The 18,492-nt window shown below is 37.5% G+C and overlaps 1 protein-coding gene and 1 pseudogene across 6 annotated transcripts in view; both read right to left on the bottom strand.

The window, feature by feature from the left end:
* The window catches only part of PARG (poly(ADP-ribose) glycohydrolase), a 216,280-nt gene that overhangs the window by 51,149 nt on the left and 146,639 nt on the right, over window positions 1-18,492 (bottom strand). The window lies entirely within an intron of this gene.
* On the bottom strand, window positions 14,115-17,529 carry LOC123821093 (annotated as a pseudogene).

Raw genomic sequence — 18,492 nt, 5'->3', positions numbered from 1 at the left:
AGGGGTTAATACCCTAAATTTATAAAGAACTCATACAACTCTACACCAAAAAACAAACAATCCAATTGAAGTATGAACAAAGGACCTGAATAGACTCTTCTCCAAAGAGAACATTCAGATGGCCAAAGGCCATCATCATCAGTGATGTTGGCACATGCTCAACACCACTAGTCACCAGAGAAATGCAAATTAAAACCACAAGGAGATATCACCTCACACCTGTCAGAATGGCGATCATCAATAAACCAAAGAAGAAGTGTTGGCAAAGATGTGGAGTAAGGGAACCTTTGTGTACTGTTGGTGGGAATGCTGATTGGTGCAGCCACTGTGGAAAACAGTATGGAGTTACCACAAAAATTAAAAAATGGAACTGCTGCCTTATGACTCAGTCATTTCACTTCTGGGACTATATCTGAAGAAGCCTGAACACTAATTCAAAAGAATGTATATACCCTTATGTTTATTGCAGCATTATTTACAATAGCCAAGATGTGGAAGCAGCACAGGTGCCCATCAGTAGATGAGTAGATAAAAAAGCTGTGGTACATTTACATAATGGAGTACTACTTGGCTGTAAAAAAAGAACGAAATCTCACCCTTTGCAAAACCATGGATGGATTGGACCTGGATATGAGAAGTGAAATAAGCCAGTTAGAGGAAGTCAATTACCAGATTGTCTCACTCATATGTGGAATATAATTTATAAAATGAAATATCAAGCAAAATAGAGACAGATCCATCGAGAGCAGGCTGATGGCTGGTGGGGTATCATAAGGTTGGGGGGCTCTTCGGGGGGTGAAGTGATTGAGAAATAAAAGAAAAATATCTTGACATAAAGGACAGTTTGGTGATTGCAAAGGGGAAAGGGAGGGTGCAGGAAGGTAATGAGGGTATGTGTGTATAAAAGGTGATGGATGAAAACTTGACTTGGGGTAGTGAACACACAATATAGTGTACAGATGATATGTATTAGATTTGTGCACTTGAAACCGGTACAAATTTGTTAACCAGTGTCACACCAATAAATTCTCTAAAAGGGTCTATTAAAAATAGCATCCAAACCCATAAAAACTTAGTAAATATAACAAAAGGTGTAGAAGACATCATTGTAAAAAAGCAAAAAAGATCCAAATAAATTGAAAGATGAATATCTATGCTTAGGGGTTTTATAATGTCAATTTCCTCTGCTCTGTTGATACTCTGAGAAGACTTTTTAAAAATAGTAACTTCAAAAGTGATTCTAAAATTCATATGGAGGGCCTGGCAGGGCAGTTCAGTTGATTGGAGCATTGTCCTGATTGCTAAGGCTGCAAGGTGGATTCCCAGCCAGGTCACACAGAATCGACACTCATTAGTGAATGCATTAGCAAGTGCAACAGAAAATCTACATTTCTTTCTCTTTTTCTCACCCTCTACCCTCCTTTAGTCTCTCTTTAGAAATCAGTAAATGCAAATTTAAAATTTATATTGAGATGCAAATAACCTGGAATAGCCAAGACATTCCTGAACAAAAAAGAACTAAATTACAGAATTCTAATTTACAGTTGATCCTTGAACAATGTAGGAATTAGGGCACCAAATTCTGAAGAGTCAAAAATCTGTGTATAACTTTTGACTCCCCAAAACTTAAGTTGTCTCCGGTAGATAACAAAATCTACATATGCTCAAGTTCCCTCTATAAAATGGTGTTGATCAATGCATACAGTTGTACCTCCACATGCTCCAACTCCTGAAACAGAGGGAAAACAGTACAAGTATTACTTGAAAAAAAAAAAAAAACACAACCCTGTATATAAGTGGAGCTGTGCAATTCAAATCCATGTTGTTCAAGGGTCAACTGTACTTGGTTGTCACCTAAGGAAAGACCAATAGGTCAATGGAATGATATAGAATTAGTAGGTAAATCCACACTTGTACATTCAATTGGCTTTTCACCAAAAAGTGCTAAAACAATCTATTGGGAAAAGAATAGTCATTTCAACAAATGTTGCTGAAACAAGTAGGTAGTCATAATAAAAACAGTAATAATAATAATAATAATTCAACTGCTATCTCATATTATGAATAAAAATTATCTTTAGATAAATCACAAACATAATCCTAAAACCTAAAACTATAAGACCTCTAAAAGAAGACCTCTTTATAACACTAGGGTAGGTAAAGATTTCTTAGACAGGATCAAGGCAAAGGTAACCTCATTAAATTTTTAAAACCTAGATTATATTAATATTAAAACATCTTTTAGAAAACTCTTAGGCAAGAAGGGAAGAAACATATTCAGAAAACAAAGATCTGACAAAGATTTGTGTTCAGAATTTTTGAAGAACACTTAAAGTCAGTAAAAACAACCCAATTTTGAAAAATGAAAAAAAGATCTGAACATAAACTTCACAGAAAATAAAAAACTGGCTAACGCCTACATGAAATACTGTTCAACATCACTAGTTATCAGAGAAATGTACATTGTAACCACAGTGAAATACCACTACATATGCAACAAAATGGCTAAAAAAACGAAGGCCACATTAAATGTTGACAAAGATGTAGAACAAGTGGAGTTCCAATATTTCTGGTAGAACACTAAATGCACAAAAATTATGGAACATGGTTTGGTAATTTTTTATAAAATGAAACATACATCCCTTTAACTTAAAAACTCCACTAATAGGTATGTACCCAACAGAAATTGAAAATTCATGTCCACGAAAACTACATACAAGAATGTTCATAGCAGCTTTATAATCTCATATTGGTCAGGATTCAGCCAGAGGAAGAAAACCAGTAGGAGATACTTATTAAAATATTTATTACAAAGAAGTGGCTTAAGCAATTGTTGGGACTGACTAGTCAAGTAAGTGCTAAGGACAGGCTAGAACTCGCAACATAGTTGCAACTGGTGTTCACAGAAGAAATTTATTTTTCAGAGTACTCCAGTACTGCTATTAAACCTTTCAAATGACTGAATTAGAACCACCAGATTATCTAGAATAATCTCCATTATTTAAAGTCAATTGATTATGTTCTATAATTACATTTATAAAATATCTTTACAATGCATAGATTAGTGTTTCACTGAAATTGGGGGCAATAGCCAAGCTGACATATAAAAAACACCATGATAAGCCTAAAAGTAGAAACAATCAAAATGTCTATCAACAGGAAATTTGCAAGTGCCATAATAATACAAATATTATTTAGTAATAAAAAGGAACAAATAATTCATAAACCCAAAAACATAGGTGAATCTCTCATGTATTATGCTGAGCAAAAGAAGTGAGGCAGAGAAATGAACACACTACACAAATTTATTTACATGAAATTCTAAAAAAGACTAATTTATGATGGGGAAAAAAAAGTTTTGCACCCCAATGTTCATAGCAGTGTTATTTACAATAGCCAAGTGCTGGAAACAGCCTAAGTGCCCATCAGTAAATGAGTGGATCAAAAAACTGGAATACTATGCAGCAGAAAGAAAGAAGGAGCTCCTAACCTTCACAACAGCATGGATGGAATTGGAGAGTATTATGCTAAGTGAAACAAGCCAGTTGGTGAAAGACAAATACTGTATGATCTGACCTATAAGTGGAAACTAATCAATAAAACAAATGAACAAAATAGAACCAGAAACATGGAAATGAAGAATAAACTGACTGATCAGAGGGGAGGGGAAAGGGTGACGATGGGGTAAAGAAGCAGAAGGGGTAAATCAAAAAACACAATTAGAGGACTCATGGGCATAGACAATGGAGTGGAACTGATGTGGGGGTTTGGGGCAGGAGAGGAACAGGGATAAAGGTAGAACAACTGTAACTGAACAACAATAAAAAAAATAAAAATAAAATTCATAACCAAAAAGAAAAGTTTAGCTTGTTTCTGAGGCTGGCCTGTAGAATGACCAGAAAAGGGACCAGGAGAATTTTCTGAGTTAATGGACATATTGTTTCATATCTTCATAGGAATGTGGAATTATGAGGGTATATTACTTTGCCAAAACTCAACAAATTAGACACTTGCCTTGTGTTTTTTGGTGTGTATATATTTTATCTCAAAAGGAAGGAAGGAAGAAAACGAAGAGAGAGAGGGAAGAAGGGAGGGAGGGAGGAAAGAAAGGAGCAAACTATAAAAAAAATTAAACTCCATTTAAAAGTTTGTTTTTTGCAGTGACATGACTTAGAAAAAGCTCAAATAAACAATCTAATTTTAAAAGGAATTTGAAAAAGAACAAAGCCTAAAGTAAGAGAAAGAATGGAAATAATACATTTCAGAGCAGAAATAAAGGAAACAGAATCTAAAAAAAATTGAAACAAAAGATCAATGAATCAAAGAGCTGGTTCTCTGAAAGGTAAACAAGATTGCTAAACCTTTAATCAGACTCATAAAGAAAAAGAATGAGAACCCAACTAGACAAAATCAGAAATTAAAGAGAAGTAACAACTGACACCAAAGAAATACAAAGTATTCTAGGAAAATATTGTGAACAGTTAACTATATGCCGACAAACTGGACAAGTTTGACAAAAATGCAGAGTTCAAAACACTGGTAATCAGGATGCTCACAGAAATGGCTGAGTATGGTCACAAAAAAAAAAAAAAGAAAAAAGAAAAAGAAAAAAGGAAAAAGTGAAAAGAGGAAAAGGGAAATAAAGAACAAGGTACAGGGAACCAACAGTAAGGAGAAGGAAACTGGGACTCAAATCAACAACTTGGACCAGGAGAAGGAAAGAAATACTCAACCAGAACAGAATGAAGAAACAAGAATTCAAAAAAATGAAGAGAGGCTTAGGAACCTCCGGACAACTTTAAATGTTCCAACATCTGAATCATAGGGGTGCCAGAAGGAGAACAGGAAGAGCAAAAAGTTTAAAACTTACTTGAAAAAATAATGGAGAACTTCCCCAATCTGGCAAAGGAAATAGACTTCCAAGAAGTCCAGGAACCTCAAAGACTCCCAAAGAAGTTGGACCCAAAGAAGCATACACCAAGGCACATCATAATTATATTACCCAAGATGAAAGAGAAGGAGAGGATCTTCAAAGCAGCAAGAGAAAAGGAGAAAGTTACCTACAAAGGAGTTCCCATTAGACTATAAGCTGATTTCTCAAAAGAAACCTTACAGGCAAGAGGGGCTGGAAAGAAGTAATCCAAGTCATGAAAGGCAAGGACCTATAACCAAGATTACTCTAACCAGCAAAAATATCATTTAGAGTGGAGGGCAAATAAAGTGCTCCCCAGATAAGGTCAAGTTAAAGGAATTCATCATCACCAAGCCCTTATATGAAATGTTCAAGTGACTTCTCTAAGAAAAAGAAGATCAAAACTATGAACAGTAAAATGACAATAAACTCACAACTATCAACAATTGAACCTAAAAAAAAGAAAAAAGAAAAAAACACACTACGCAAACAACTAGAACAGGAACAGAATCACAGAAAGGGAGATCACCTGGAGGGTTATCAGCAGGGAAAGGGAGGGGCAAAAATGGGGGAAAAGATACAATAAGAAGCATAAACGGTAGCTACAAAATAGACAGGGGAGGTTAAGAATAGTATGGAAAATGGAGAAGCCAAAGAACTTTTATGTATGACCCACAGACATGAACTAAGGTGAGGGAATGTTGGTGGGTTGGAGGATACAGGGCAGAGGTGAATAAAGGGGGAAAAATGGGGAAACTTTAATAGCATAATCAATAAAATATATTAAAAAAAGAATCAACCAGTGAGACACAAATAAATGGAAGCATACACTGTGTTCATGGATTGGAAGAATGAACATCATCAAAATGTCCATGCTACCCAAAGCAATTTATAGATTCAACACAATCCTTATTAAAATACCAATGACATATTTCACAGATATAGAACATTTCAAAAAATCATATGGAACCATAAACAACCCCAAATAACCATAGTAATTTTGAGAAAGAAGAAAGTAGGAGGGATCACCATACCTGACATCAAACTATATTACAAAGCCATTGTAACCAAAACAGTCTGGTAGTAGCATAACAACAGACACATAGATCAATGGAACAAAATAGAGAGCCCAGAAATAAACTCAAGTCTCTACGGCCAATTAATATTCAAAAAAGGAGGCAGAAGTATAAAATGGAGCAAAAACAGCCTCTTCAACAAATGGTGCTGAGATCTGGACAGCTACATGCAAAAAAAATGAAACTCCACCACCAACCTACACCATACTCAAAAATAAACTCAAGGTGGATAAAAGACTTAAATGTAAATCACGACACCATAAAAGTCCTAGAGGACAACATAGGCAGGAAAATTGCACATATTCCACACAGCAGTATTTTCACCAATATGTCCCATAGAGCAAAGGACATAAAGGAAAGAATAAACAAATGGGACTTCATCAAAATCAAGAGCTTCTGCATGACTAAAGAAAACATCAGACTTCAGGCAAGATAGAGGCATAGGTGGATGCACCGTACCACCACGCACAACCAAGATTAGAACAACAACAATTTAGAGGCAGAATAACACCCAGAACTGACAGAGAATTTATCTGAATGGAAGTCGGACAGCCAAGAAGTTGAAGTAGACCTGTTCATCCAGACCGGTAAGAGGGGCGGAGAGGAGCAGCCGGGCGCAGGTTGCAGCAGGGGTCTCGGTGAGGAGAGCAGAGAGAGCTGAATGCATAAGGCAACTGGGGGCACATAAGGCATCTGGGGCACGCAAGATCGCAGTGGGTGGACCTGAGTACGCAAGCGGCAGCTGGCAGACCCAGTGAGGTGGCGATTGTGGACCAGGGCAGAGCGCACAACCCAGGATCCCAGAGAAGGGGCTGAAGTCCCAGGAGAACGGAGCTACCGCCATTGTCCCCCCGCCCCTGCCCCCACATACAACGTCACAATCTAGCGACTGGGGTGCCCAGCCCTGGTGAACACCTAAGGCTCCGCTCCTCCATAACACTCCATAACAGGAGTGACCAGACCAGAGAGAGATGGCTCAAATAGAAGAACAAATCAGTGCTCCAGAACTCATCCTTTTGAGCGACCAAGAAATAGCTAACCTATCAGATGCACAGTTCAAAACACTGGTGATCAGGAAGCTCACAGAATTGGTTGAATTTGGGCATAAGTTACATGAAAAAATGCAGGTTACCATAAGAAAAATGAAGGAAAATGCACATAGAACCAATAGTGATGGGAAGGAAACTGGGACTCAAAACAATAGAGTGGACCAGAAGGAAGAAAAAACAACCAAACAGGAAAGAATGGAGAAATAAGAATTTAAAAAAAATGAAGAGAAGCTTAGGAACCTCCAGGACATCTTTAAACGTTCCAACATCCGAATTATAGGGGTACCAGAAGGGGAAGAGGAAAAGCAACAGATTGAACACGTATTTGAACAAATAATAAAGGAGAACGTCCCCATTCTGGCAAAGGAAATAGACTTCCAGGAAATCCAGGAAGCTCAGAGAGCCCCAAAGAAGTTGGACCCAAGAAGAAACACACCAAGGCACATCATAATTACATTAGCCAAGGTAAAAATGAAGGAGAGAATCCTAGAAGCAGAAAGAGATAAGGGGACAGTAACCTACAAAGGAGTTTCCATCAGACTGTCAGCTGATTTCTCCAGAGAGACCTTACAGGCAAGAAGGGGCTGGAAAGAAGTATTCCAAGTTATGAAAGACAAGGACCTATATCCCAGATTACTCTATCCAGCAAAGCTTTTATTTAGAATGGAAGGACAGATAAAGTTCTTCTCAGATGAGGTCAAGTTAAAGGAGTTCATCATCACTAAGCCCTTATTTTATGAAATGTTAAAGGGATTTATCTAAGAAAAGAAGATTTAAAAAAAAACATGTATAGTAAAAGGACAGCAAATGCACAATTATTAACAACCACACCTAAAGCAAAACCAAAAGAAACTAAGCAAACAACTAGAACAGGAATGGAACCACAGAAATGGAGATCACATGGAGGGTTAGCAACAGGGAAGTGGGAGGAGGAGAGAGGGGAAAAGGTACAGAGAATAAGTAGCATAGATGGTATGTAGAAAATAGACAGGGGGAGGGCAAGAATAGTATAGGAAATGTAGAAGCTAAAGAACTTATTAGTATGACACATGGACATGACTAAAGGGGGGGATGTGGGTGGGAGAGGGTGTACAGGGTGGAGGAGAGTGAAGGGGGAAATGGGACAACTGTAATAGCATAATCGATAAAATATATTTAAAAAAAGAAAACATCAGCAAACTAAAAAGGAAACCAACTGTATGGAAAAACATATTTGCCAATGATACCTTGGACAAGGGTTTGATCTCCAAAATATATGAAGAACTCACACAATTCCATTGCAGTAAGACAAACCACCCAATTAAAAACTGGGCAAAGGACCTGAACAGACACTTGTGCAAGGAGGACATATAGAAGGCCCAGAGACATATGAAAGGATGCTCAACATCACTAGCCATCAGAGAAATGCAAATTAAAACCACAATGAGATATACCACTGTACACCAGTCAGAATGGCCATCATAAACAAATCAACAAACAACAAGTACTGGCAGGTGTGTGGAGAAAAGGGAACCCTAGTGCACTGTTGGTGGAAATGCAGACTGGTGTAACCACAATGGAAAATAATATGGAATTTCCTCAGAAAACTAAAAATGGAACTGCCTTTTGACCCAGCAATTCCACTGCTGGGATTATATCCTAAGAACTCTGAAACACCAATCCAGAAGAACCTGTGCACCCAATGTTCATAGTAGCACAATTTACAATATCCAAGTGCTGGAAGCAACGTAAGTGCCCATCAGTAAATTAGTGGATTAAAAAGCTATGGTATGCCCTGGCTGGCATAGCTCAGTGGATTGAGCGCGGGCTGTGATTGAGCGTGGGCTGTGAACCAAAGCATTGCAGGTTTGATTCCCAGTCAGGGCACATGCCTGGGTTGCAGGCCACGGCCCCCAGCAAATGCACATTGATGTGTGTGTGTCTCTCTCTCGCCCCCCCTTCCCTCTCTAAAAATAAATAAATAAAATCTTTAAAAAAAAAGAGATTACTATAAAAAAAAAGCTATGGTATATTTACACAACAGAATACTACACAGCAGGCAGAAAGAAAGAGCTCCTATCCTTTGTGACAGCATGGATGGACCTGGAGAACATTATGCTAAATGAAATAAGCCAGGTGGTAAAAGACAAATACCATATGATCTCACCTACAAATGAAACCTAATCAACAAAACAAATAAGCATGCAACATAACCAGAGACATTGAAATAAATAACAAACTGACAATAACTTGAGGGGAAGAGAGAGAGGGATAATGGGTAATAATAGGGGAAGGGTCATCAAGGAACATACATAAAGGATACATGGACAAAGCCAAAGTGGGTAGGATTGAGGGTGGGAGGTGGGGATGTGTAGGCCATGGTAGGGGCAGTGATAAGGGGGAAATGGAAACAACTGTATTTGAGTAACAATATAAAAAAATTTTAAACAAGTCTTTAAAAAATGACACATGGACAAAGCCAAAGGTGTTTAGGATTGAGGATGGGAGATGGGGATGGGTTAGCCTGTGGGGAGTGATGAAGGGAAAATGGAGACAACTGTACTTGAACAATAATGAAAAAAGGGTAACAAAAAAAGTAAACCAGTGAATACATCAATAAGTGATATAACAAATCAATGTTTCTCCCTCCCAAATTCAATAAATAAAATCTTTAAAATATATAAAATACTTGGATATTAATCTGAGAATATATAAAAGTATACAGTTAAAGTATAAAATATTATCAAGAGGAATCAAAAACTTATACAGGGTGATAACTCATCCATGTGCCAAAGAATAAATGTGATTAAAATGTCAGTTCTCTCCAAACTGATCTATGGATTCAAAGCACTCTTAAGTAAAATTTCAGCAAGCTTTTTGTAGCTATTGATGATCTGTTTGTAAAATTCACCAAAAATGTCTGAAGAAGCACAAAGTTGGAAGGCTCACACTGACTTATTTTGGAATTATTATGAAACTACAGTAATAAAAACAAAAAAGAACAAATTAATAAACTAAACTTCAAAATTGGAAACTTCTGATCTTGAAAAGTCACTATTAAGATAATGAAAAGACATGCCACATATCTGATAAAGGACATGTATCCAAAATATATATGGCATTTTCAAAACTCAAGAATAAAAAAACCCACCAAACAACCCAATTAAAACATGGGAAAAAATGATTTCATATGTGTAGTTGTAGGTTAAAGCTTACCTAATTTTACTCTTTATAATATACAGTTTATTGTATGTTAATTATATCTCAATAAAGCAGTATACAAATATAATTTAACTTTCCCAGCAGACTGTCAGTTTCTCGAGACTAGAGATTATAAATTATTAACATTTGAGTCTATAATAGCATCCTATAACTCAAGACTATAGAAGTAGATGAGTAAGTACTTGCCATAGAAACAATTAATGAGCAAAGCAGAAAAAATATTGTATAAATTAAGGTTAAAATAGTAAGTCCAGAAATACTTAATCAAAAGTTCTATATAAGCGACACACATAAAAACTCCACATTTACAAAGAGTGTGGCAGGGTAAAAAGAACACCACACTGAGATTAGGAGATATGAGGAACCCAAATGAATCCTTAACCAAATCTCATTAGACTTCATTTTGTCACCAGGCTTGTTAATAATTCTTATCTTGTTCACCTAACATAATTGCTTAGAAAACCAAATAAGATGAACTTAAAATCCTTCTAAACCATAGAGGAGTTAGTATTGGTATCTTTATACTTAATTTTATTAGGGGATAGAGAAATCAAAGATATATGATTCCAAGTACGTGGCGTTTAAAAGCAACCTGGTCTACTGGCCTGACTGGGAACACATACAGCCAGGAACAGTTGCATTCTTTTCTATTTTCTGCCCTGCAGTGGCCATGCCTCATTTTTTTCTGTTTATCTAAAAAGCAACAACAAGAACAACAGAATGCATTTACTCTGATCCCTTACCTATGAAAACAAATACCTGTTCTGTCCTTTGAAAAGTAGTTGAAAAATATAAATAATAATTATATTTCTATTTCAACTTAGAATCTCTTCAGTCTGGTTTCCTAACAAGGTCAGACAAACAAGGTTAGATTTATTTCCTTCAGTTATGGGAAATTTAAAAATCACATATGTTTCTGCTCTAAACAAATTAAATTATGGGTTTTCTAAGTAAACATCTTTTGAAATTATGTCAGCTATTCTGAAAAGAGACCCTTGTTTTAAATTCCAATTTACTGATAAACCATGATGAAATACAAAGGTAAACAGTGACAACAGCAAACAAGAGTCACAAGACTGAATAACCTTTATGATAGTTCTCTCTACTTTCACTTAAGGAAAAACTAGAAGGAACACACATCTTTTCAAGAGTTCATGACAGCTTTATGAGTTTTCAGATTTAGCAGTAAAAAACATTCTTATTTTCTTTTACTAGTAAAGTCTGTGATGAACATAGGAAAAAAACATTTGGAGATTAAAAATATTCTGCTTAACAATGGGTTGTGCCCTTGTGAAGAAAGTTTCTATGAAAGCCACCTACCTTTTTATTAGTATCATTCATTGAGTGGTAATTACATAGCAGATAAAAGAATTTTGCCTTTCATTGCCATGATTAATAAAAATTAAGAAAAGCCAAATTCCAAATGATTTTGGATCTTTCGCAATGAGTGGGTGTCATTTAGTTAGCAATAGGCTGTTTTGTAGTAATGGGCATTCTAGTGTTGTTATTCTATAAAAAGTACCAGTATAAGCAATGGTGTCCACTTTTGTCCTTTCTATCGGTTCTGCTGACTGTCATAAATGATGTAATGGCTGTGATTCTGGGATGACTTGATTCATTAGAATCAAGGTTTTATGTTTTATAGGTTTTATGTTAAATGTACTAACATTCTGCTCAGTAATTTCACATCTGGACAGCTTTATATGTTTACTACACAGAAACAACAAAACAATTTCCCAGAACCACAGTAACACTCTTTGGCATTGAAGGTATTTGCTGCTGAGTATTGTAAAGGAACACAAGACAGAGAGAAAAGGTAAAAAGAAAAGGAAAGATTGGAGTTTTAATTCCTTCCCTCTATCTATACTGACTGAAAGGTTTTAATTTACAGTTGCCCCAGAGATCATAGAAAATAAGAGGGATAACACTATCTGGATAAAAGTATTTGCCTGTTTGCATGACCTATTTCATATTCATTACAAGTTTGATACCAACCAGATGCCCCACAATGATGATAAATTTAATTTATTTCCAATTTCTCAAACTCTTCTATAGATTCGGGAACACAGTCACAGCCAGTGAACCTAGATGAATCACTGAAGGAATGGAACTGATCAGGCAGTGCACAGTTGAGTCTCCTAAGAAGGGAGATGGCAGAAATCCAACATCAAATAGATGATGAAATGGCCATTTCCATTAAGGGAACATCACATCACAGATATTAATTAGGAGGCTCTATAATAGAGTCAAGAGGATGTGGGGGAAAATGCTGAGTTAAAAGTCACCCCGGATGTCCTTAGCCTGAAGCAATTAGAGACATGAAGTTGAGTCATGGCTCTGCAATTTTCCAATCATTTCGCAATGCCTGCAGGTACGTTAGAGACCAGACATACCATAACTCCAGTGTTGGAGTTTTTTAGATTGGGAAGAACTATCTTTAAAAAAAGAAAAAATAATTCTACTGTTTTCCTCTTATGGATAAGTTACATCCTTTGTTTATAGCAACATTAATGGCAGATGACAAGAGACTTACTACCTTCCTAGTACAAGAGAAATGAAGGCAATGAAACAAATTAGCTTTGAGGGTTTTTTTTTAACCTATCTTTATTAACTCATTCTTTTTTTAACACACACACACACACACACACACACACACACACACACATCCCTTGCCGTGCGTGGTAAGCCTAACCCAATCTAGTGAGGTATGGATCTGGTATGTAATGTGAGTCCCAAACCCTAGAATTAGAGGTCTGGAACAGGAATCCTTGGTTACACATATATAGACAACCCTCACCTAATCTTGGCTTCTGCTTTGTGCCTTTCACCTAGCCCAGCCTCTCTTAACCTCTGCACCAACCACTTATTCCTGTTCAGACCAATCTGCAATCTTTCAGCAGACACCCAGTTAAATTCTAGTCTTCCACAAAACAATGAAGATGGAAGGGTTCCAAGAAGGCACTATGGCAGGAAACCCAGCTCTAATTGGCAAAAATGAGGTAGTTCAATAGGCTATACACTCCAAATAGTTGTTCTCCCTGATGATAAAAACAACAAAAAGTATTCCTGCTGTGCAGACCTGGAGCTGCTGCCCACTTATCCCTGAGATAGCTCATGTACCTGAGAACACAGTGCAGGAACAAGGGCCTTAGATTAAAATACACAAAAATACAAAACCAGAATATTTATATTATGAAAAAAAGTTAAAATGCATAAGATATGTCATTTGCGCACAGCTAGTACAGTTGGCATCCTAGAGAAAGTGGGGCCCAAAGTGTAGTTACCAAAGGGACGAAATAAAATTGTATTGGAAATGGGGTGGTAATGAGATTAGGCACAGCAGGTCTGCAGCTGTTCCACAACCATCCCTTTTGCCTATAGTCACAACCCATTGCTTGGGGCAATTCTCAGCACCCTATCCCAAGAATGGGGTATATGGAAAAACCCTTCCGTATCCTTGACAGATTCCCTCTCACAGAATGTAGTCATTTGTGGGCTGGGTTCATCAATCTGGTCTCACAGTAATCTTTTCATTCTGGTGGGAGAAATATCATTACATATCCTTCTTTAAAAAGAAAGCAACTTCCCTATCTAGGTCACTTTCAAATGCTAGAGACTCAAATAAATCATGTAGGGAAGGATTTTCCCCAAAGCCCTCACATGCATTTGGATAGAATGTGGTTGGAGTTCCCTTCCCTCCCCCATCCCCCCAACCAAGAAGGAAGAGGGGTTGAGGCTGTAGAACCCAGACTGAGATACATGGCAGTGTCAGCTACCCCCTTACCCACCCTGTCTTCACTTTCTCCATTCTGCCAATTGATGCCTGCTCCTTGAAACTTCTTGATCACAAAAGGATAGCCTCCCACCCACTGTAGCTCAATTCTGGGCATCTGGGAGCAGGACAGGGCTATGGATCTCTTCTTCATTCCAAAAGTGGGCTGGCTTTCCCTGTGAGCTAGGGGCCTGCTAGGCCTTCATATGGCTGATGCTCTGGCAGAAGTGGCACTTCTTGGGCTGGGGTGCAGCCTGCATTCCTTGGCATGATGGTCTAGACCTTCACAGTTGTAGCACCTGTCTCCTTTTAATCTGCACTTCTACATGTTCTTCCCTTTTGGCCACCTCTCACTTCTAATACAGAACACCCCACCAGGGCCAGTGACTCAAATAGATTCCAGGCTCTTGGTGGACTTGTTAAAGGTGAACTCCACTGCCTCACCCTCCTTCAGGCTCTGGAAGCCCTCCATTTGCAGCTTACTCTGGTACACAAAGCCATTTACCAGTGGGGTCAAGCGCAACCCTAGCACAGGCAGTCATGGATAGGAAGCCGAACCCCATTCGCATGTTGAACCACTTACAGATGCCGGCACCGTGTAGCAGCTGTTGCTCCTCACACCACTGGGGCCAAGTCCTTGGTGCCTTGTTGTAGCCACCTGCAAACTGCTGGTTTGACTTGGAGCCCTTGGTAGTCAGCTAAGCCCAAGGTTTCCGGCCCCAGGTTGGGTGGCTGTTGGCCCCAGAGAAGTCCAGAGGCAAAGTGGCAACACTGAGTTTAAACACCCAGCATTCTACCAACTTTTTTTTTTCAATGATGTACAGTTGTCCTTTGAACAACATGGGGGTTAGAGGAGGAACTCTCCCTCAAAATCAAAAATCCACATATAACTTTTTAATTCCCCAAAACTTAACTACTACTAGCCTACTGCTGACTGAAAGGCTTATTGATAACAGTTGATTAACATATATATTGTATGTTATATGTATTACGTACTGTATTCTTTTCTTTTCTTTAGAGAGGGGAATGGAGGGAGAGAAACATCGATGTGGGAGAGGAACATTGATTGACTGCCTTTCTAACACTCCCCAACCAGGGACCAAACCCTCAGCTTGGGCATGGGCCCTGACCGGGAATGGAATCTGTGACCTTTTGGTTTGTGGATGAGGCCCAACCAAGTCACACTGGCCAGGGCTATAATGTATTCTTAAAATAAAGTAAGCTAGAGAAAAAAAATGTTATTAAGAAAATCATAAGGAAGAGAAAATACATTTACAGTACTGTACTGTATTTATTGATAAGTTTATGTCATGTTTACAGAATGAATCAAGTGTCTGCCAGTGCCTATGTCATACTGTTATTACATCATACAAAACACTGTGGATGTTATATGTATTACTAACACAAGACATCAAAAAACAAAAAGATAACAAAAAGATAATATGAAAAGAACATAATAATTTATGTATTGATAACAAAGAAGCAGCAATATGATTACTTTATGGTAGTCAAGCATAACTGATACAATTGCATCATGGTAGTAAGGAAATCTCCAAAAAATTTTCAAACCTATATTGTTCAAGGATCAAATGTATAATTCATCTTAAAAACTGATGGACTATTTTTTTCTGAGCCTTCAGTTCAAATCTAGCTTATTTACTAAATTTTAAACTTTTTCTAAAGTATTATTTGATACACCCAAATGCTGAGACAGTCACATTCCATACCTTCACAGCTCTCTGAAACAAGGGTTTGCTGTTCTGATATGTTAAGGCAAAAAAATAACAACTGTTAATTGTCTGAGCTTATTTAGGAAATTAAGAATGGAACCTTGGCAAAGGATTTCTTCTGGATAGAGGTTGTGAGCCAGATTGTAATAAAATGTAAAGGTAATAATATCCTTTCATTCTCATTATTGTCTCAGCTCACATATTGGTTTAGCTATATTTATTTGTTGTTCATTATGTATGCAGATACAAAGAATGCAGTTGGAAGGTATAAGTGGAGAAGAGAGTACCAGGAATTACAGAAAAAAAAGTTAAACTGTCATAAATCCAGTGCTGAGCAAATAAAAACTTTGAATATTGGTCTTATGCTGTTTTAGACAGCTCTGAAGGTATGGAATATGACTATCTCCAGCTTTTGGGTCATAATGGAATACTACTCAGTTGTAAAAAGAAGAAAATTTTACCCTTTGCGACAGCATGGATGGACCTAAAGAACACCATCCTAAGTGAAATAAGCCAGTCAGAGAAAGACAAATACCATATGATTTCACTCATATGTGGAATCTAATGAATATACTGAACTAACAAGCAAAACAGGGACAGACTAATGATAGCAGGATGACAGCTATGGCAGGGGGAGGGGGAAGTTGAGAGGATAGAGGGATCAATCAAAAAGGAAAAAGTACTCATGGACAAAGACAACAGAGTGGTGATTACGAGGTGGAGAGAGGTATAAGGGGGCTAAATGGTAATGGAAAAATACAATAAAAAATCATGCTAAAAAACACAGGATATCTAAATGATGTGGAATAACTTGAAAGCCTTTTTACCAACAAGTACTTAAAAAAGATAAGAATGTATCAGCAAAAATGATGGAGTAAATTCTCTCCTCCATGAAAGCAATAAGAAGACTGGTAAAAATCGTGAGAATCAACTTTTTCTGAACTGTGGGAGTTAATCAAAGGCTTGAAGCAGTCCGAGGAGTGTTTATTAAAAGAAAATTGGCCACATCTTGGTAAAAAGAGTGAGTTTTGTGGTGTTTTTAACTTGCCCTATTTCTATTCCACTCTTCCAGACTCTGTGGTAGCTCTGAAGACCAACAGCCTATAATCAATGAAAATAGCAGCCTGGTAGCCACCAGAGGTGATAGAAGAGGGCTAAAGCTCCTTCAAAGCCCCATTCTCAGAGAACTGTCATTATATAACCTGTCTGGTGCTTTCCTGGAAGACTTACTCACAACACAATATTTGATCTGAATTGGAGCTTGCCCAGTAGGAAAAGCCTAATCTCCAGTGATGTTTGTTGAAAACAATTATAAACAATTGTTTAATACTGTAGCTGCTGAGGCAGTAAATAATAGTTGGAGCAAAGAACAGGCTAACAAAAAGTTTCAAAGAAAAAGCTGAGGAATAAGATGCCCATAATGGGCTTTGAAAGATTTAAGTATTCCCAGAAATACAGAAGGCCACACATCTGCCCATAAATATCCACATGCTTAAAAAATGAGAAGGTCCTCTATGTCTAACCTTGGGATTCTATGCATGCAGGAAGTGAATGTCAAGTACAAGCAGAAAGTATCAACTGCCTGGTGGACTGGTGGATGAAACCAACAGCACAAAGAGCCCTTCAGCAAGGACTGAGAAACTTATTGGTTCTAGGCACTTAAGAAAACATTAGTCCAATCATTAGCTGACCACAAATCTAACCAAGCAGAGATTTCAATGGCCACACACACACACACACACACACACAAATACAGACCTTTGGTTTTTACCAAACTAAGTAAGGGCATGTCCTTCCCAGATATATTCCCTCTCTGATTTCTACTGCCAACACAGTCCTCTGCTAGACAGAAAGAGCCCAGAGCTTATGTGAGGAATCTGGGACATTTTCCCTAAGGCTTTGTGTCTACTTCACTCCTTTAACCCTCCTCCTGCTGCTGCCTCTGCACAGGCTCCTTCTCCTCTCTGCCATGCCATTGAATGTCAGGTTGACCTGCCATGTTCTGCTGTCATTTCCCAGAAATGGATGCCATCATATTTCCTGTATTCTCACAGAGGAAAAGGACCCTCTCCATTCCGACATCAAAATAAGTCCTGCAGGACAAAAGCTTAGTGTTACTTCCTATTTCTCTTTGACTTCCTACCTGTGCCTAAGGCATCTGAGAATTTACTTAACTGAACTTTTCTTCAGGATGGTACTTAGGTTCTTCCATACTAATATGCACTGCCATGCTAAAAAATTCTTCTGTTCTTTGTTTTAAGATAAAATTCATAGTGTATACAGCATATTTGAAAGTTGCTGAGAGAGTAGATCTTAAAAAATCATCAAAAAAAATTTTGTAACTACGTTTGGTAATGAATGTTGCTAGCCTTATTGTGATGATCATTTTCACAATATATACACATACCAAATCATTATGCTATACACCTGAAAAAAATATAATGACTAATGTAAATGTTATCTGTCAATTATACCTCAATAAGAAGACCAGATACCAAAACGAACAAACAGAAAGAATACAGACTTTACAAAATCAGTTTGGAAAAGTAAATAAAGAAATACTACCAAATAACAACAAAAACACACTCTGGGAAAAGAGAAAAATATGATTTCAAGAGTTACCACATTATTTAAAATGTCCAGTTTTCAACAGAAAATTGAGACATGCAAAGAAATAAAAAAGTAGGGCCCATACTCAGAAAAAAAAATTAGTCAATATAGTAACTGTCTCCAAGGACCCCATCTGTTGGAC

The sequence above is a fragment of the Phyllostomus hastatus genome, unplaced genomic scaffold, assembly GCF_019186645.2.
Source record: "Phyllostomus hastatus isolate PE091 unplaced genomic scaffold, TTU_PhHast_1.1 phas_contig_38, whole genome shotgun sequence".
Taxonomy (NCBI): Eukaryota; Metazoa; Chordata; class Mammalia; order Chiroptera; family Phyllostomidae; genus Phyllostomus; species Phyllostomus hastatus.
Note: the sequence above shows the minus strand (reverse complement) of the source record. Positions and strands in the feature narration are given on the sequence as shown.